Source organism: Rhinatrema bivittatum, chromosome 2, assembly GCF_901001135.1.
Source record: "Rhinatrema bivittatum chromosome 2, aRhiBiv1.1, whole genome shotgun sequence".
NCBI lineage: Eukaryota > Metazoa > Chordata > Amphibia > Gymnophiona > Rhinatrematidae > Rhinatrema > Rhinatrema bivittatum.
The window spans coordinates 167,179,174-167,200,863 of NC_042616.1; positions in this window are offsets into that span (position 1 = coordinate 167,179,174).

A 21,690-nucleotide genomic window follows, 5' to 3' on the forward strand; every position below is an offset into this window, starting at 1 on the left:
TCAGGTACCCATGACAAGTTACAAAGGGAAAGGACACATGTACATTCCCTTTGAGAAGTCGTGCAAAGCTCACAGGTAGAAAGCACCCATGGACTTTGATCCAATGCAGGTAGTTTGAAAATGTCTCCCTATATTGGAAGAAAAAGTGTTGTTTCCCTCTCTTTTATATATCATATCAATTTTCTCATAATATGTTGGTGCAAAATGTATGGTATGGTAATGTCACATTTTTGTAACATTTGCAAATGGTAAAACATCCAGTATTATCCATTTCAGATCATAAAACACATCCAAGATGAAGTTTGTAGGTAGCATATTTAAAGGTGAATTTTAAGACCTGCTCGCGGGAGCACATGTATGTTTGTTTGCTGGCTCATGCACATGGACGCGGCAAATTTATAACATATGCACGTATATGCGCACATAGTATAAAATCAGCTATACATGCGTACATATGCGCACAATTTTACATTGACACGCACATCTACATGCAAATACTGCCTTGATCGCGTAAGTGAGCGGGGGGATTTTAATAGATATGCATACCAACATAATTAGCTGTTTCCCCAGTTTATTCCCAGTTTGTCCCAGTAAAGGAGAGGACTTCCCAAACCCCCATGCTAACTTTGCCTCCCTTTTATCCTATTAGCCCTGACCCCTAAAAACCTGTTGATTAGCCTGATTTTTTTGTTTCATGACTTACACTGGCAGAAAATTTGAATCAAACAGTTACCAACAAGGTGTTTGGTGAAACAGATAAGTATGGGAAAATAAGTGAGGAAGCTTGCTGGGCAGACTAGATGGGCCAATTGATCTTTTTCTGCCGTAATTTCTATGTTTCTATATGTTACACGCCGTCCATAACAGAAGTAAAGTTACATGGCTAGGAACCCCGGTGCGCATTGGTATGAGTAAATACTTATGCGCTGGTTTCATTCATATTTCCTGGAAAACCTTTTCCCTGACATGTCTATTAAAAAAAATGTACTCTTGCACTGGGAGATACACACGTACCCAAGTGCCTCTTAAAGTCTGTGAGGCATGTGTCTGCGGCGACCAGAATTGTACTGTGTACAATTCTGGTCGCCGCATCTCAAAAAAGATATAGTTGTGATGGAGAAGGTACAGAGAAGGGCAACCAAAATGATAAAGGGGATGGAACAGCTTCCCTATGAGGAAAGGTTGAAGAGGTTAGGGCTGTTCAGCTTGGAGAAGAGACGGCTGAGGGGGGATAAGATAGAGGTCTTTAAGATCATGAGAGGTCTTGAACGAGTAGATGTGACTCGGTTATTTTCACTTTCGAATAATAGAAGGACTAGAGGACATTCCATGAAGTTAGCAAGTAGCACATTTAAGACTAATCGGAGAAAATTCTTTTTCACTCAATGCACAATAAAGCTCTGGAATATGTTACCAGAGGATGTGGTTAGTACAGTTAGTGTAGCTGGGTTCAAAATAGGTTTGGATAAATTCTTGGAGGAGAAGTCCATTAATGGCTATTAATCAATTTTACTTAGGGAATAGCCACTGCTATTAATTGCGTCAGTAGCATGGGATCTTCTTAGTGTTTGGGTAATTGCAAGGTTCTTGTGGCCTGGTTTTGGCCTCTGTTGGAAACAGGATGTTGGGCTTGATGGACCCTTGGTCTGACCCAGCATGGCAATTTCTTATGTTCTTATGTTCATGTGCCTGGCCGATATATGTGTGTATCTCCCGTCTTTGGTGTGCATAGGGCTTTCACTCTTTTGGGTCTTATTCAGAAAGGACTTTTTCCTCATTCTCAGGCCAATGGAATATCAGCGCATGTAGAAAAGGCGCTCATGATTGAGCGCCCTCTCTTCTAACATATGCCAATCTACCTCTCCTGGTAAAAAGGAGGTGCTAGGGGAAACTGTGTGTCTCTAGTGCCTCCTCAGCATAGGGCGTCCAGGAGAGGTGAGTGCGGTTAGGAAAACAGATGCTCAATTAACAAGTGTCCATTTTCCTAACTCGAGACTGTGCACAGTAAAATTGAGCATCCATTGTCTTAACCTGACCGCCGGTGATATATATATTTTTTCCCGTTCTTCTAAAGTTGATTTTTGTTTTTCCTATTCTCTAAAGTTAAGAGAAAATTACTATTTTCTACCTTTCTGTTAAGTTTAGGGGCTCCTCAAGAATTAACACCTGCTCTTGAGTAAACATTCATTTTTGAGAGTAAAAATGTTCTCATCAAGTGTACAATTTTTTTTTGCATGGGTGGGGGGGAGGAGTATTAGCTAATAGCCTCATCAATATGAACTTATATGTGATGAGTGCGATTAGCTAAGCACTGATCTGGATGCGTGTTTTGGACGTGCTAATCCCCTTATTGCATGAGGGGTTTTGGACACACATCCATGCCCGTGTAAAGCCATGTGCTCAGCTGAGCGCACTATATTGCATCAGCTTGTCTGTGTCTACAGAATGAATTTGTTTTGAATAGGGCCCTTAATCCCAGCACTTTATTAAGTCATTCTCTGTGTGCATAGCAACCACTGAACTTCCTATTAGCAATCCTGCATTATTTCACAGTCAACCTCAAAGATTTCACAAGACGACTGAAAGTGACATTTTTCTGGGAAATTTTCCAGGCCTAGTATTTCTACAATGTGTTTGACTTCCTGAGCAGCTTGGGAGAGGGTCCCAAGGTAGTGAACTGAATTAGAAACTGGTTGAGTGTTAGACAGCAGAGAGTAAGTGATTACTGGACTGTCTCAGGGATTGGTCGTGGGGCTTTTCTGTTCAATTTCTTTGTCAATGATTTGTGGATGGATTAGAACAGGGCTTCCCAAACCTGTCCTGGGGACCCTACAAATTTAGCTCATGTGTATTCCTTGTGAATATCCTGAAAAACAATTGGTTATGGGTCCCCAGGTCAGGTTTGGGAAGCTCTGGGTTAGAAGGAAATGTTTTGTCTTTATGTGGATGAAAAAAAGATCTGCAATAGAGCAGATACCCCTGAGGTGTGATCTAAGAAAGCTTGAGGTGTAGTCAAATGCTTGGCAGCTAAAATTAGTTCATAAAAAAAATGCAGAATCATGAATTTTGGGTGCAGAAATCTGAGGAAGTGATTTGCAGTGTGGGGTGAGAAGTTGATATGTATGTACTGCTTCAGGAGATAATGGGGGTAATAGTGTCTGGTGATCTCAAGGTAACAAAATGGTGTTATAAGATAATGGTCAGAGTCAGAAGGATGCTGGGGTGTATAGGGAGAGGCATAACTAACAGAAAAAAAATGGTGATTAATGCAGGTCATTGGCAAGACCTTACCTAGACTGGAAGCCGTGCCTTTGAAAGGCAATGGATAGCCTAGAGGAAGTCCAGAGAAAGGCAACCAAAACAGAGTGGGGTCTGTATCAAATGTCATATGAAAAGAGGTGCATGGAGAGGAGAGAAGTGGGGATATAATAGAGATATTTAAATACCTGAGAGTTATTGGGCCCATTATTCAAAGCACGTTCAATACTATTTAGCCAGATAAGCTGGACTTCTGCGGCTAAGGAGCAGCCACTGAATATGCGCCTACATTCAGTGGCTGCCATTTAGTCATATACGTCCCTTATAAGGCTAAAAATTACATGCATAAAAAGAAGGCTTATAATAGGAGGACTGGGGGTGGAATGAGTTAGCCATATAACTTATACTGCTAACTACTGATATTTGGAAATAGCTGCATAAGTATACATGTAAATTTAGATACCCCGCAGAGCAGGTCCAAACTTACCTGGGTAGACTTATCCATCTAAATGTATATACACACGTGTATGTTCACTGAATATACATTGTGACTTAGCTGGATAAGTTCTAACCAGCTAACCCCTAGATTTATAAAAATGCTACAAATAGAGAGGAAATAGTGCCCAAAATAAAAAAGGGGGCATGGTTAGGCTAATTTCCCTGCTCCCACATCGGTAATTTCCACAAACTGCGATACATTTCACTTCATGCTGTGACTAATACACTATGGGTATGTTACCAGGAAAAGATTTTTATTGCACATGGGCGGGGGGGGGGAGAGAGAGAGAGAGAGACTTTACATAGAAAGCAATATGTCACTCTCTCTATTTATACCACTGTAAGAAGGGCCATTTTTAACTCGGAGTGGGGTTTGGGGGGAGGGGTAAATTGAGGGTGGTGGTTTTATATACATAGTAGGAGGTGTAAAGCACACATCATTGAAGATTTTCTGCCATTTCAATTACTGAAAGGTTGTTGCATCCATCGTTCTTCGACGGCTTCACCCCGCCTACCTCTCTCTACTTTCGGCTCCTGCTGCTCACCTTGGATTGATGGCTGCTGCGGCATCTGCTTGCCGTTCTCTCCGCCGTCCCTGGAGCGACTTTGGTGCTGCCTCCCGCCATTCTCCTTCAAGATACCTCTAGGGCACGCGCGCGCACGCCGCCCTCATCTTTAACTCTACGTTGGCGCGAACCTCAGGGGCATCCCCTTGTTCTGACGTCACAACTTCAGGGTATATCTGCCTACAGTATTTGCTAGCTCGTTGAGTTAGCAACAGGATTCTTACGGATGGGATTCGCTCTCCATTCCTAAGCTACTCTGCCACTCCAGCGCTATCTGGAACTCTTACTACCCTTCGGGGTCTCTAACGGGGTACCTGCTCCTCGGGAGCCTCTTTGCTTCGTTCAGGTCCTATCAGGAAATTGGTACTCGCTCCTCAAGGGCCCATGTTCCCTGTGTCACTGCCTGCAACCTCTACCCTTCTATTTGGAAGAACTAACTTACCATCAGTGAATACAGATACCATCTCTTTCCACAGTACTGCTTCACTGGAACCAGGTACTCACTCCTTGAGGGCCTGCTCTCTGCTCTGGTGCCAGACCTCTCGTCTAGTGGAATCTATGTTACTGCTAAGTGAGTACAACGCTACTGAGTCTCTTTGCTCTAAGGGATCAGGTACTTGCTCCTCGAGGGCCTGCTCTCCCTGCCTCAGAGCTTCTCCTATTCCTACATTGGGACTCTGAATGTTACTCTTATTGTGTGCTCATAGCTCTCAGTCTCTTTCCACTACAGCACTGCCTTGCAGAGGATCTGCTGTTCCAGCGTTCTGTGTGAGACGAGCCCAGCTGGGCTCTACACCTCTACTCACTACCGCCACCTCTGGTGGTCATTCAAACTGTTTAATAAAAGATTCAAATCTGTATTTGTGTGTCCGGGGTCTAGCCTGACACAGTGGTCCCTCACGGGACTGCCCCCCATGGGCCTGATCAGCTGCCACAGTGTCCAAGGATCCACTCAAATTCATTAACCATAACAAAGGTACAACAGGAGTTGATTTGTATAATGCACTCTCTGCCTAGCTTCAAACAAGCTAAGTAGAGAGTGTAACAGGCTAGGTAGAGAGTGCATTTACAAAACAGAGTGATATATCGATTCCTATGTAAAGTTTTTCTCTTTCTCTTTCTCTCTCTCTCTCTCTATTGTAAAATAAATGTCATGATATGAAATTCCAAGATTTTTATAGAAAAGAAGTTGGATGCTTGGAATGACCTCTTAGAATGGGTGGATAGTGGAAGCAGGACCTAGTAGGACCACAGGCCATGGTGGTAGTCAAGGAGTAGCCTGTACAGGGGTGTGGTTGCAACACTAATAGCAATGTTATGACTGCAATGGGCTTCCAAGAAGGTATGGAGCAATTGTTATGCCCCAAAAAGAAATGGGAAGGCTGCATCGATCTTCCAAAAAAGGCATTGGGGAAAGTTGCACAGAACTGTGGTTATGACTCATTTAGCAGTGGCAAGACTGCATCAGGCATCCAAAAAAGCACTGGGTTAATGCTAAATGCCTAGCTGGGAGGATTTAAACTTGTTTCCTTCCGATTATGCTTAGCAATCATTTGGAGTATTTTTGATGAATAGGAGCAGGGAGATTAGGGGGAGGGGGGGTTGTGCACCACAAGTTATTTTGGTTTCAAGTGCATGGGAAGAAGGAATGGGGGGCTAAGAGTTCCTCCTAGCAACATTAACTTTGGTCAGCAGGGGAGAGGAAACAAGATGGCTGCCAGAGAGGTCGCATGTTGAGCTGCTCCGTTTTTGTGCCTCCACTATTCGTTGTTTCTTATTGAAAAAATGCCCCATAAAAGAAAGGGGAAGATCTGAGTTTTCCCTCCCGTATCGGAGAACCCCGAGGGGCAGCGATTAATATGGCAATATGCGATCCAAATTTCAGGATCGCATATGGACGACCAGCCCCATTGGAGAGGAGGGGAAAGGAGCCCTTAACTCACTGGGGGAACTATCCTTGACGCCTCCAGACCCTAGGACACTGCTGCAGGCTATTCCACTGACTACGTCAGTGGTAGCTGAGACGCTGATGGGAGAAGTCACTGCGTGGGCTCAGACAGGAGGCGCTGCTGGCAACGGAGCAGAGGGAGGAGTCAACCAAACCCTTACAGAGTCCTTAGAGAGAGATTTGGAGGAAGAGGGACTCAGATTCTCGGCAACATCGAGCGGCAGTAATGCCGGAGAAGGGCAACGGTTTGGCTCCTTTACCCCAAGGAAAATTGTTAAACCAGCGGTGGTAACACTTGAGTCCCTATGGGACCTGGTCGTAGGGAATGCAACGAAACTTGATGAACAAGCCTTTCGGCTGGAGACAGTTACAAGATGAATGGATAAATTTGAGTCAGACCATAACCAAGAGAAAATGGATCAAATGAACGCTATGGAGAAGGTAACCAAAGAAGTTAAAAAATTGCAAGATTTAAGTGTGGTTACTGTGAATGAAAGACTTTTGTCAATGACAAGGCTCGAGTCCACTGAAAATTATTTAAGACACTTAAACCTGAGAATTCTTAATTTTCCAAAGGTGATGGGAGAGCTACCGTTTCAGACTTTTAAAAAATATGCAATTGAGATCCTAAAATTGCCTCCAGATAAAGTTCCTTCTTTAAATAAAATATTCTTCCTACCTCAAAAAAGCACCCTATATTGCCTAGTTTAGGGATAGATATGTCTAATCTCTCCAATTTTCTTGAAACTTCAGGGGTTGAAGTAATTGAGAGGTCTGATTTGTTTATTAACTTTTTCTTTGAAAATGATCTTGGGTTAATTATGAAGAATTATTTTAAGAACATTAAGTTTTTATTCTTGGGTGGTGAGGTTCGGATTTTTCCGGATTTAGCCATATCCACGCAGATGCGAAGGAAAAGATTTATTGCTATGCACACAGAGGGGTAGATCTTAAAAAAGTACGTGCAACCGGTGCAAACAAAAGTACGCCGGATTTTATAAGATACGCGCATAGCTGCGCGTATCTTATAAAATCCGGGGTCAGTGCACGCAAGGCTGTGCAAAATCGGCAGCCTGCACGTGCCAAGCCGTGCAGCCTGCCTCCGTTCCCTCCGAGGCCGCTCCGAAATCGGAGCGGGCTCGGAGGGAACTTTCCTTCCGCGTCTCCCCACCTTCCCCTCCATTTCCCTATCTAACCCACCCCCCAGCCCTACCTAAATCCCCCCCCCCACCTTTGTTGTGCAAGTTACGCCTGCTTGAAGCAGGCGTAACTTGCGCGCGCCACCTCGGCATCCCCCGGCACAGGCTGTAGTGCCGGGGGACTTGGGACCGCCTTCTTGGCCCGCCCCCGAACAGTCACCATGCCCCCGGACCCACCCCAGACACGCCCCCGGACACGCCCTGGCCTGCCAACACGCCTCCCGGACACGCCCCTCCGCCCCTTTTACGAAGCCCAGGGACTTATGGCGACCTATGCAAAATAGGCGCACGAGTGCCCTGCACACGTAAATCCAGCAGGATTTACGCGTGCAGGGCTTTTAAAATCGACCCCAGAAGTTTTAGCATTAGGGGGTACCTATGTTTTAAGGTATCCCTACAAATGCATTATAAACCTTTCTGGGAATATGTACAAATTTTTTACCCCGGAACAACTACAGGCTTTTCTTGAGTCTCGGGTGCAAGAACCTGCATGATACAGGTAGGGATCTATAATTTAAAATACCTGAAGTTCTAGGCAGCTTTATGTTAAATGTATTAGTTCTTTTTCCTAATGTTCTCCTTAATTTCTTTCCTCTCCATTTTGCCTCCATAAGAAGAGATACAGGATTAGGATTAAGACTCATATTTTGATTTGTTTGAATTGAAATTTGAAAAGATGTAATTATGAAATTCTATTAATGTTTATCTTGAATTTCTGTGCAAAGGTTTTCTTTTGTATTACTTCATAAAGCTTGATAAAATAAAAAATTGAAACTGGTCAGCTGGGGGGTTGCAGATACTCCCCGACACCCAAAAGGCAAACACTCACAAAAATTCACATGGGGGAAAAGGTAATGAAGTCAGATGGGGGGCAGGAAAAAAAGACAGACCCCCTCCTCCCTCAGATTGACATGGATTAGCGGTGGTGGGCACAATTCTCTCCCCCTGACCTCTGCACTCTCACCCATTTCCTTCCGCCCGCCACCTCCCCAGTACTAGACTTAGAAATACAGAAAAACACATTCTCTAGATATAGAAATGCTATATCTCAGAATAAACATTTTTCAGTTTCTATCAAAATGTATCCCTGGATCACACATTATCAGCAGAATTGAGCAAAAAAATCTCCAACTCAAATTTCAAATTTTTATCTAAATAACCAAGAAGAGGATGTTGGGGAGGTACCCGTAATGGAGAAGGTTTTCATGGGTAATGATTCAGATGGACTGAATCAAATCACGGTGAACCTAGAAGATGTGGTAGGCCTGATTGACAAACTGAAGAGTAGTAAATCACCTGGACCGGATGGTATACACCCCAGAGTTCTGAAAGAACTAAAAAATGAAATTTCAGAACTATTAGTAAAAATTTGTAACCTATCAATAAAATCATCCATTGTACCTGAAGACTGGAGGATAGCAAATGTAACCCCAATATTTAAGAAGGGCTCCAGGGGCGATCCGGGAAACTACAGGCCGGTTAGCCTGACTTCAGTGCCAGGAAAAATAGTGGAAAGTGTTCTAAACATCAAAATCACAGAACACATAGGTGCTCACACAGGCTCACACATACACGTTCATTCTCTCTAACATGCGCACACACACAGGCTCTTCCTTTCTTACACACACATAGGCTCTTGTTCTTTCGCACACACAAACACACATACACAGAGGCTGTCATTCTTAGCCCTCCCCATTTCTTTGGGCCACATGGGAATTGAATCTGTCACAGCCTCGCTGGGCCTCTCTTCACGCTGCAACTGGGCCTCTCTTCATGCTACAGCTGATGGTGTCCAGTGTGTCTAACCCAAAGGCTGACACTGCTCATTCACCAGTCACTGTCATCCCACTGCTAAACCAGTCTCTCTCTCATCACTGTCACCTCCTCTTCCCTGACCAGTCTCTCTCATGAGTCACTATCACCCCCTCCCCCAGACCACCCCCTCCCCCTCAGTCACCAGTCATTGTCACCCCCTCCCCTAAAGTACTGTCTCTCACCAGTCACTATGAACTCCCCCCCAAAACCAGTTTCTTTCAGTCACTGTCTTCCTCCACCCCTACTCCAAAACCAGTATCTCTCTCCCAGAGCCGCTGCATAAATAATAGTTTCCAGCAAGTGTCACAGCAGGCAAGGCTGCTACTGAAGAGCAGGGCCTGCCTCTAGGTCTGCTGCTCTGCTATCTGCCCTCTGCCCTATGTGAATCTTACAGCCTTGCACCCCTCCCCCACCTTCCTTCCACATGCAATTAAAAATTATGAATTTATAACAGATTTTGCATGGAAAAAGGACATTCAAATTACAATTTTTTTAGGTAAAAATATCACAATATATATATTATATTTATATGCACTGCAGTGATGCCAACCATAAATCCCTGCAAAAAAGACACTTGGAACTTATATGGCATTAGGTGTACCAAAACAGCATTAACTGCCAGCACTTAAACACCCTGCTTATAAAAACGGCAACACTGCAAATATATATCCCAAAATACCAATACACCTCCTATTAGGAAAACAGAACAAGCCAGGCTGTTACAGATCATTGTACAGACTGCATGCTAGCAGAATACCTCACCTCAGTCACACAGGCAAAACATGGAAAGACCCTCACCAAATACAGAATAAAGGGACCATAAACTGTATAAATAGAAAAGTACAGACAAAATTGAACTGGAAACCTCAATAAGCCAGATTCTGAAAGTAGTGCAATAATAGAAAAACAGAAACATCTCCATTCCATATGAAACATTAAAAAATAAAATCAAGAAATATAAATTATCAATAATATTAAAACCATGCTAATAAAAAAAATAAATATTTCAAAACAGCTGATGAACAGAACATCTATTAATTAAAAACTCATGTATAATTTGTTAAATATTTCCCAAATACCAATAAAATAACCTGGAAGGTTTTGATTCCAATCACCATGAGATTTTTGTGGATTAGTTAGTAGTGTAGGGAGGGGAGGAGAAACAAAAGCTTTCTTCTCCCTCTCATGTGCTCACTCACAGATACACACAAACACACACATACAGATACATGCATGCTGACTCTTTCACGCTCACATTCATACACATTTGCTCACATTCTCTCTCTCTCTCACACACACATACATACACATACTTTCACGCTCCCTCACTTGCATGCTCCCAGACACACGATCTCTGAGATGCCATCACATGCTCTCACACATACACACATACACACTGGCTCACACTCTCCCATAATCACTAGAGATGTGAATCGTGTGATCGATCGTCTTAACGATCGATTTTGGCTGGGGGGGGGGAGGGAATCTGATCGTCGCGGTTTTGTTTTTTTTAAAATCGTTTAAATCGTAAATCAGGGGTGGGCGGGAAAACCGGCACACTAAAACAACCCTAAAACCCACCCGACCCTTTAAAATAAATCCCCCACCCTCACGAACCCCCCCAAAATGTTTTAAATTACCTGGGGTCCAGTAGGGGGGTCCCGGTGTGATCTTCCACTCTCGGGCCACGGCTGCGTTAATAGAAATGGCGCCGGCGCTACCTTTGCCCTCTCATATGACAGGGCAAACGTAGCGCCGGCGCCATTTTGGTTCCTGTCCCCCGACGTCACGAGCGCAGGAGATCGCTCCCGGACCCCCTCTGGACCCCCAGGGACTTTTGGCCAGCTTGGGGGGGGCCTCCTGACCCCCACAAGACTTGCCAAAAGTCCAGCAGGGGTCCGGGAGCGACCTCATGCACTAGGGCCGTATTGCAAAATGGCGCCGGCGCCATTTTGCAATCCGGCAATACGGCCGGCGCCATTTTGCAATAACTTTTTCTCTTCAATAACTTTTGGAAGTATTTCAGTTATATGGTTCATTGATTTAAACTATAGATTAATTTAAACTATAGATTGATTTAAACTATAGATTAATCAGCTGTTTTGAAATATTTATTTTTTTTATTAGCATGGTTTTAATATTATTGATAATTTATATTTCTTAGATGTTACACATGAACTAAGAGATAAATGGGAAATTATCTTTCTGCTTAAGGGCCTCATTTTCCAATATCGCATTGGTAACGCATTAGGGGGCGTTACCAATGCAAATGAGGCTTCTTTCGTGCAGTGGGGAAACATCGCGTGCGGCGATGTTTTCGCCATTCACGAAAACATTAGCGCCGCACACGATGTTTTCCCAGTGTGCGATGATTCTTTCAGTCTATAAAAAAGCAGTGAAGGGAAAAGTCCCCGCAGTGCCTTTTGATGACATCATGGATCCTTCCTATATAAGGCTTCCCAGGATGCTCCATGATGCCTCAACAACGGGTCTCCTGCACTAGCAGTGTGTCTTGCTCTTGAATTCCTGATTCTTGTTTGTCCTGAGTTCCTGGTTTCTGTCCTTCTTGTTTGTCTTATTGAGGCTTGCCTATTCCTGCTGGTCTTGTCAGCCTCGTCATCTTTTCTGTATCTCGCTCAGTACCTTTGTGTGTCTTCGTTCATTCCGGCCTAATCTCTTGGTATCAATCTCATGCTTGGACCTGATCACATTTGCCTGCCGCCTGGACCTGAGCTCTTGCTTAAACCTTTCCATATTTGCCTGCTACCTACCCCTGACCTCTTGCTTGAACCTGACCACGTTTGCCTGCTGCCTGCTCCAACCTTTGGCCTGTCTCCGTATCTCCAGCTTGCTTCCTGTCTTGACCCTGGTGTGTCTTTGAACGCTTGCTTTCTCCACTGCCTCAGGGACGCACCTAAGTTCTGATGGCCACCAGAACCCAAGGGCTCAACCTGCAGAGGAGGTGCCTGGTATAGGCAAAGCTCCAAATTGATCTGCCAGCGGGCGCATTCTCCAGTTGCCAGCAGAGGCTTCATAGGTTCATCTATGAGGCTGCACCAACTATGCCGCAGCACAAAGGGCTCACTCTCATGCTGTTCATTACAGCTTGCTGAGACCATGGGTTCGGCAGATTCGTCTCAGCCCTCCACCATTGCTGAGTTAGCTAACCAGCTAAAACTGCAGCAAGACCAATTGAATACTATGGCCACCCATCCAGCTCCTCTGGCACTAGCACTGACAGCTCCATTACAGCTTACTACCTCCATGCTTCATGTGCTTTCACCTCCATGAAACAAAGAGGATCCCTTGAAATGTAAAAGCTTCCGTAACCAATGTCGGATGCAATTCAAATTACAAGCACCTCTCTTCCCATCTGATCACACCAAAATTACCTATATCTTGTCCTTGTTGAATGGTTCCACCCTAGCATGGGTGTCGCCCTTCTGGGAGAGGGGTTACATGCTTCTGGGGGATCTGAATAACTTACTGAGGAAGTTTCATTTTAATTTTGATGAGCCTGATCCCAAGTCATCCATGGCCACAGAACTTCTTCAGATCTGACAAGGCTCCCAATATGCTGCAGAGTATGTGATTCATTTTTGTATGCTGGCATCTGAGCTGCAATGGGACAGTAACAGCTTAAGAACAATCTTCAGGCAAGGGTTGTCAGAGCACATTAAAGATGAACTGGCTGGCTGGGATCTGCCAGATATATTGGAGGGTTTCATCGATTTGGCCATACACCTTGACTTCAGGTTCCAAAAATGGGCCCAAGAGCGTGGTATTGCTCAGCGCCCCATCTGCTTCTAACCTCCAGCAACCAGTGGTATCCATGTCACCATCTGAGTCAGCACCTAAATCAGAAGAAGCTATGCAAGTAGACCACCTCACGTTATCTGCAAAAGAAAGGCAGAGACACCAATTCCTCAACTTGGGCCCTTTGCAAATTGCTGCCTGTCCAAGTTCGGAAACTTCAAGACCTAGGGCTGGTGGTAGAAGCCATCCTAGGTCGACCATGTATTTCTCCCCAAAATTCCAGTACCTGTACATTTCTCATTTGGTGATAACCATGTGGACAACCAGGCCTTTCTTGATACCTGTACAAGAGGCAGTTTCATCCACAAGTCCTTGGTGCATCACTATGGAATTCCATATGTTCTGCTGGACACAGTACTTACAATCTGAGCTGTGTATGGAGAACCCCTACCTGGACATGTTAGCAGGGATACTGTTCCATTCACTATGCAGTCTGGTCTACTATATGCTGCCCAAAGTGGTCATTGCTCTTATCTTATTTTATGTGATCTGTATTTTAATACAGGAACACCGGTATATAAAAATCTAAAAATAAATAAATAAATAAATCTTGGGCCTACCTTGATTCATGCTTTATCAGCTCCACATTGACTGGGGCACTCTGCAACTCACTAGATGGAGCTCCTGCTGCCATGAACAATGTCTCAACAAGATGTCCCCTGGCATGCACCTCATATGGACAGTCACTCCAGAGCTACCTGGCCTGCCACTGCAGCACTCCGAGTATAATGACTTCTTTAGTAAGCAAGAAGCGGAAGTCCTGCCTCATTGCTTTTACAATGGCCCTATAGATTTGATTCCAGGAAAAGTTCCACCCAAGGGTAGAGTCTACCCACTCTTCGCACCTGAGACCGAGACTATGTCCAATTATATTAAAGAAAATTTGGATAGTGGGTTCATCACCCTTCCTCATCACCTGTCAGGGCCGGCTTGTTTTTCATGGGGAAAAAGGATGGTTTCTTCACGTCCTTGCATCGACTAACATGGGCTCAGAGCTACTACCAAGAAGAACTGATATCGTCTTCCACTGATCATGGAACTTTTTGACCACCTCAGAGGGGCACAGATATTTATCAACTTGACCTGCAAGGGATATACAACTTGATTAGGATCCAAGAGGAAGACTAATGGAATATCACTTTTAATATCCACGATGGACACTACAAATACTTGGGGATGTGCTTCGGGTTATGCAATGCCCCCGCAGTTTATGGTTAATGATATTTTTTTGGGACTTGCTCTACTCTCATCTGGATGATATCCTAGTATTTTCTATAATCTTTGCCAGGACACCAAGATCATGTGAAGCAAGTGATCCAGAGGCTTTGTGAGCATCACCTGTATACAAAATTAGAAAAATGTACTTTCAAACAGGAGGAACTCCCATTCCTCAGCTACATCATTTCTCAGAAAGTCCTATGTTTGGATCGGGAGAAATTGAAAGCCAAACTGATGGCCCCAACTCGTGGATCTCAAGGCTTTGCAGTGCTTCCTTCCATTTGTGAACTACTACTGGCAATTCATTCATGGTTACTCTAGTTTGACTCTCACCGCCCTTATGAAAAAGGGTTCAGATACCAAGAATTGGACCAACAGTGCAATGGAGGCCTTTCAATGTTTCAAGGAGGAATTCACCCATGATCCATGCCTGCACCACTCAGACCCTTCTAAGCCATTCATACTGGTGGTAGATACTTCTACCCTCAAGGTAGGAGCTGTCCTCTTACAGCACAACAACCATGGAATGCTGGAACACTTGGCACAACACAATGACTGAACTCTTGGCAAGCCTGCTGATTACTATTCTTCAACCGGTTTAACTTTGAACTGCAATATTGATCAGCAGAGAAGAACTGAAGGGCCGATGTCCTTTCATGTTCCTTTGATCCTGAAGGTGCTCTGGAACCTCCACAACATATTATTGATCCCAAAAAATCATGGTTGCTGTTTCCATAACAGTTCTGCCTGAGAAGGCAGTCATTCCTCAATGTCTATGTCAGAAGTTCCTTCAGTGGGCACATGACTTCCAGTTGGCAGGTCATTCTGGCATTACCCAAACCTTGGAGTTAATCTTCCGTCATTGTTGGTGACCTCAGTTGAAGAATGATGTGAAGCAATATGTAGTGTCCTGTCCAACGTAAGCCATGAACATAAGTTCTTGAGCTCGACATTGGGGTTGTTACAGCTACTGCCAGCCCCCAAGGAACCCTTGACCCATTTGGTCACTAATTTTATCAGTGACCTTCGCCTCTCAAGTGTCAATGCCACTATATGCATAGTGCTAGATCATTTTTTGAAGATGGCCCATATCATATCTCTACCTAATCTTCCATCATCATCTGACCTGGCCAAACTCTTCATCTAACATATCTTTCAGCTGCATGGCCTTCCTCTCCACATTCTCTCAGATCAAGGAATACAGTTTAAAGCCAGTTTCTGGAAAGCCCTGTGAAAGAAATGTGGGCTTACCTTGGACTTTACTTTGGCTTACTACCCTCAGAGCAACAGACAAACCAAGCACATGGATTAGAGCCTCAAAGCTTTCCTAAGAGCATACATAAATCAACACTAGGACAACTGGGCATCCTTACTCCCATGGGCGCAGTTTTGTCACAATAGTCATGTGAGCAGCTCAACTAGGTTCTCACTTTTTAATGTTGTATTTGGCCATCATCCTTGTACACCCCAGCCTGTCCCAGTCTCCTTTACTTGTCCTGCAGCTAGCTCAATGGAACACAAACTCCAGGATCTCTGGCAGAAAACTCACCATCTCCTGAATTAAGTGGCAGAATGTTAAAAAAAGGCAGGCAGACAAGAAACGCTACCTGGCACCGACACTCCAACCAAAGAAACTAGTTTGGCTGAGTACCAAAAATCTACACCTTAGAATGCCTTTGCTAAAGTTCACCCAAAGATTTGTGGGACCATTTCCCATTGTACATCAAGTGGGGCCAGTAGCCTATAAACTCAAGTTACCCATGTCTTTCCAGATTTGTGATGTATTCCACATCTCTCTGTTGAAACCAGCAATTCTATCATGGCCATCCAGATCGCCTCTCCAGCCTAAAGAAATTCCCATTGAAGAAGATACCCCATATGAGGTCCAAGAGATCTAGGATTCCCACATGTTGAGGAATAAATTCAGTGCCTATTCTCCTGGAAAAACTATGGACTGGAGGAGAATTCTTGGGAGCTAGCCTTTAATCTTCAAGCCCCACAACTGCTCAGAGACTTTCAAATTGAGTTTCCCCATAAATCCAAACCCAGAAAAAGGGGGAAAGGGCTTTGGAGGATGGGTTACCTCATTCACCCCTGAGGCCGTCTGGGCTCTCCAGTGGTGGGAACGCTGCCAGCAAATGGACAACACCATCTCTTTGCTTCAACATGGGTCCTTCTTGTGCATTTGCATGTGGCATTCTCTGAAACTTAAAGGGACTGCGGCGGGAAAAGTCCCCACAGCACTCTTTGATGACATCACAAATTCCTCCTATAAAAGACATCCTTGGATGCTCCACAGTACCTCAGCAATGGGTCTCCTGATGTGCCTTAACAAAGAGGTAGAGTAGGGTGTGCTGTTTTCACAGGCAGAGACGACTTAGGGTTTCAACCAAGTGTTGACTGGGTTCAGACAGCACTGATGTTAGCCTTGTATTCTCTATAAGAGAGGAACCGAATGGGGGTTGGGGTGATGAGACATAGGATAGAATAATACAGTGACTTCAGATTTGTGTAAGGTCTTATATCAGTTGGGTGAAGGGTATAGATAGGAGAATGGTTAAAGAAACAGTGCATCAGTGATATCACAATGTGAGGGATGGGTGGGGGTGAGGCTTGGGCTTTTTAAAGCTGAAATTTAGCGGCCAGGCTCACAGCCGTGAAAAGAAGTGAATGAACAAGGATTTGGTGTGTTTTCGGATAAGTGTGTATGTGGGGTGTGGAGGGAGAGGGAGGTAGATTAACATTTATTTACAAATGATGATTTATTTTCAGATTCATACAAAGAGAACCTTTTTCGAGAGCCAGTGGCCAGAGTAATATTTTCTGTTATTTTGGAGTGAACAGCCGTATTTACAACTGAACCAACGAGCTGGTTGGATTCCGAAGTTGGTTTAAAAGTTCCCCTGATGCAGGCGGCAGGATAGCCATCGAAACACCATGTCGTCAGGTACATTTCAGCAATGAACTTAAAGATTTGTGTGGCTTGAATCATTCTTCGGTTGTAGCATCGATTTGAGAAACATTTATACAGCTTTGATTTGAGAAACAACACTGAAAGACATTGCCGGTATTGGGAGAGAAACGGGGTTGATGTAACTATTACGGTGAAGAGGGTGACCCGTCTTCAGTGATGTTCCATGATTAATGAGTTCTTAAGTTTAAAGTGGGTCAGGCCTGTGAAAAAGATTGAATTAAGTTGTACATATAGTAAATAACAAACAAAGTATAACTAGAGCAATTTAGTATCCAGAGAGGGTTGCGGCTCTCGAGGGAGAAATTTTGTTAAAACGAAGAGTAGTAGGGATAAATAGGAATATTGAATGCTTTAGGGTTATGGAATGGGGAGTGGGGTGTGAGAGTTGGTATGTATGTGGATTGAATGTGAGGAAGTAAACATTGTGTGGGGTGGTTTTAAATACCATATGATGTTTAATTTTGGAATATTTAAAAATGAAAAATATTGAGTAGATAATAAAGATTATATCTTGACTTTAAGTGTTGAAATATTTATAAAAGAGTGAGCAGTAATAGGTAGCCTGTCTTTTTATACAGGCTATTGTATAGTTATTATACCCCAAAATATTTATATAATATCTGTGTCACTATAAGGCACTATAAAAATGTTTGAGTTCTAAAAACTCAATTAAACCTCTTTACATTACCAGTTCAAATTAATAAAATGTATGCTAAATGGGAAATTCTGACCAGAATTATATATGTGATTTTCTCAGGTCGAGTTCATGTGATAAGTGGGAAGTGGCAGATGAATCTCTCATGGTTCATGCATGATGAGTAGACAGATGGTGATCCTGGATTCTTGGGCACTCCCACAGTGAATTTTCTTCTTTAATGCTGGCCACAGAAGCCAGTTTGACACTCGGAGTAATACAAGCTACACTAACATTGCAAAAATTACCAAAATTCCTCTCTAATTCTTAACTCAGTATGGGGTAGATTTTCAAAAGTATGCCCGATTTTTTAACATGCGCACGCATGTAATAAAATCGTGGGTTGATGTGCGCAAGGGTGTGCACACTAGTGCACCTTGCATGTGCCGATGCCTGCGGGCTTCCCCCGTTCCCTTCCCCCTAACCTAACCTTCCCTTCCCATCCCTTCCACTAACCTTTCCCCCCAGCCCCACTCTAACCCCCACAAAATTCTTATTATACCTTTTACGCCTGCCGGCATGTGATCCTCTAACACAGTGGCAAATGGCCTCAGTGTCGGAGACCTCTGGCCCCGCCCCCACCCCACCCCCGGACCTCCCCTTTGGTAAAGTGTTGCGTCCGTCGCTGCTCGACGCCCTCACTCCGCCCTCTTTACCTATGTGGTGACTCCCTTTGGGCCTGATGGATGATTAGCTGCAGCAGCATCTTCTTGCCTCTCCCTCCGGCATCCCCGGACCGGCATGACGCTGCGGATCTGCCATGTTCCTGACGTAGGGCGTGCACGTGCACGCGCGCTCCGATTGATGTACCAGCAAGGGCGCGAACCGCGGGGGGTCCCCTGAGATGACGTCATCCAATTCCAATATAAAAGGTCTTCGTATTTGCTTTATGCACGTCGCCGGGCCTTTATAAAAGAGGTCCGGCGCGCGTAAACTCCCCCCCCCCCCCACCTGCATAAATCCTTGAAAATCATCCCCTAGATGAATTCTTCTGCTTTGTTTTTATAGTGCAATTTGCTTTAGCTAAACATGTATGCACTACATTTAACTGTGCATATAATTTAAAAATAAAACCAACTTCACCTAAATAAAATATTTTATTTAGTAACAAGCACCCCACTAGCTTCTGCAGAAAGCAACGATTTCCATGGTTTTCTGCTCTCGCGCAACAAATGTAGTTTTGTTTTTACTCAACTATCAAGGTCTACATCAAGTTTTTGTCCTGAAAAAGGAATCCTATTTTTAAAATAGAATCTTCAATGGGGGAGCTATTATTGTTAATTGATTTATGAGCCATCATTGGTAATCTGATAGTCTCTTATTGGCTAACCAAAAGGAATAATTATATCAATTAATGAATTTATATAAGCAATATATCACTGGCCTTTTGTCCAGAGAAAAAAACCCATGAAGTATAGTGGGGAGAAGTCTTCTTCCCACAGTCTACTGCACTCTCCCTACATTCAAACCCTGAGTTATTAAGAGCAGTAGTTACAGGAAGTTGGGATTCATATTCAAAAACCATTTAGACAGATTACGGGAAAGTTATCTGTCTAAATGGCTTAGACGCATTTTGGATGGATAACGGGAAAGTTATCAGTCTAAATGACTTAGCTGCATTTTTAAAATGCCTACCTGGCTAAATTCTAGCCGATAATGAATTACCTGGTTGGAATTTAGCCAGGTAAGTTGGAGGGGTTCTTGGGGTGGGCGGTAGGCATTCCAGGGAGGAGCTGAGTTAGCTGGTTAAGTTAACCAGCCATTTCTGATATTCAGAGTTAGCCTGTTAGCTTAACCGGCTGACTCTAGACGTGCCATAGGGCAGGCGTAACGTTAGCCAGATACCACATATCCGACTAACTCTAACTTATCTGGGTATATTCAGTGGTGTGGCTGCGCCACTGAATTTCCCAGTTTAGTTAGCCAGATATGGGTATCTGACTAGCCAAACTGAAACATTTAAATAAATAGGAGAACATAGGCTCATATTTGTCTTCCAAAGTTTAAAAAGAATGCATTTACCCATACTAAAAAGGGCTGGGGTCATGGTTTGGATTGGTATGGGCATCTTAAAAGTATGCAAAATATTTTAGCCCATGTACTTGGCACCTACGAAATACTCTTGATCACAAACATCTGATACCCCTGCTGCGCTCCCCTCAATTTTCAAAGGATAATTACATGGAGAGTTTTCCATAGGAATATTCACTTGTAGGACCACAGAAAATTCAAAATCATTCCCACAATTCAATATTCAATAAATCAGCTGAAAATATCATTGTTATGAACTCTGCCCGTGGGTCCCCCGCGAGCAGGCTCACTTACCCACGCTGGGTAAGTGAGCCCGCCTTGTGCGCGGCTGGAGGCGTAGTCTTGCCTGCCCACGCGGCCCGGAGGCCGCCCTGGATCCTCTTCTGCTCCGCGGTCGGAGCTGCGGCCCTCCTACTTCTCTCCTCAGGGCTGGGACCACCCCCGACGCTTCCTCCATCTTCGCGGCGCTAGGCCGCAAGCCCCGGTGCCATCCGGCGGCTGGAGCCGCCCCCGGGGCTCCCCGCAGCAGCTGCAGCTGCTGCCGACGTCTGACACACAGACACTGTGCAGGCTGCTGGCTATGGTCCTGCACAGCCCCTGTTTCCTGCTCCTTAGGCGCCGGCGCGTGCCTCTCTTCAGCATTTAAAGGGCCAGACACAGAAAGTGTCCTGGCCCCACCTTTGTGACTGTTTCCTACTTCAGCCCTATAAAGGGCTGCTCCGTCAGTTGTTCAGTGCCTTACATTGTGGTGACTTCGCTCTGGAGGCTCCTGCCTGCCAGAGCCCTTGTAAGGTCTTCTAGTCTTGTGGAGCTCTTCATCTTGTGATGTCTTCTCATCTTGCCATGTCATGTCTTCGTGCCTGAGGTCCTCGTCCAGGTGTCCTGGTGTCTTGATCCTCTACGTCCTGGTGTTACTGCCTTCCTGGATGTTCATTCCTATGTCTCGTCTTCAACGCTCCTGAGCTTTCTGGTCCTGTGGGCCGGACTCCCTCGGATGACGTCTTTCCCGGGTTGGAGTGGCCTGCAGGTGGACGGATGTCCTGTGCTCTTGAGCCGTCATGTCCTGGATCTTTCCTGCGCTGTCCCGTTCTCCTCGTGGTCCATGGCCAGTCTGCAAGGGCTGTGTAGGGCGCGCAGTGGGACAGGGTGGTCCGCGACTCAGTCCCGCGGGTGGCCTGAGTAGGGCGCCCTGAGAGACAGTGCCAATGTCCACCTTCCTTGCTTCTCGTCTCGTCTGGATTCCAAGTTCCTCATTGTGTCTGCACTTCAGCATCATGTTTCTGATGTCGTTGCATCGACCCTGGTCCGGGATGCCATCGCATCGACCACTGGTCCATGATGTCTTCGCATCAGCCCTCGTGTCAAGTCTCATCTGCGATGCCGTTGCATCGATCCTGGTGTCACGTCTTCATAGTCCTGGCGTCATGTCTTCAACCCTAGTCTTCGTGCCATGTGATGCCTTTGCATCAATCTTCTTGTCTTCGTGTCAAGGTCCGTCTGCCCTCAACCTCAGGCCAGGCCTGCTGCTCCATGCTGCTCACAGCAGGTCCGAAAGGGCTCGGAATGGTTGGAGGACCATTCAACTTCCAACATTCTCGGATGTTGGCCTTGGGAGCTTGCCGGCCTGGCGGAGGGTAGACCATCAACCATGCGGAGCCACCGTCAACCCTTGG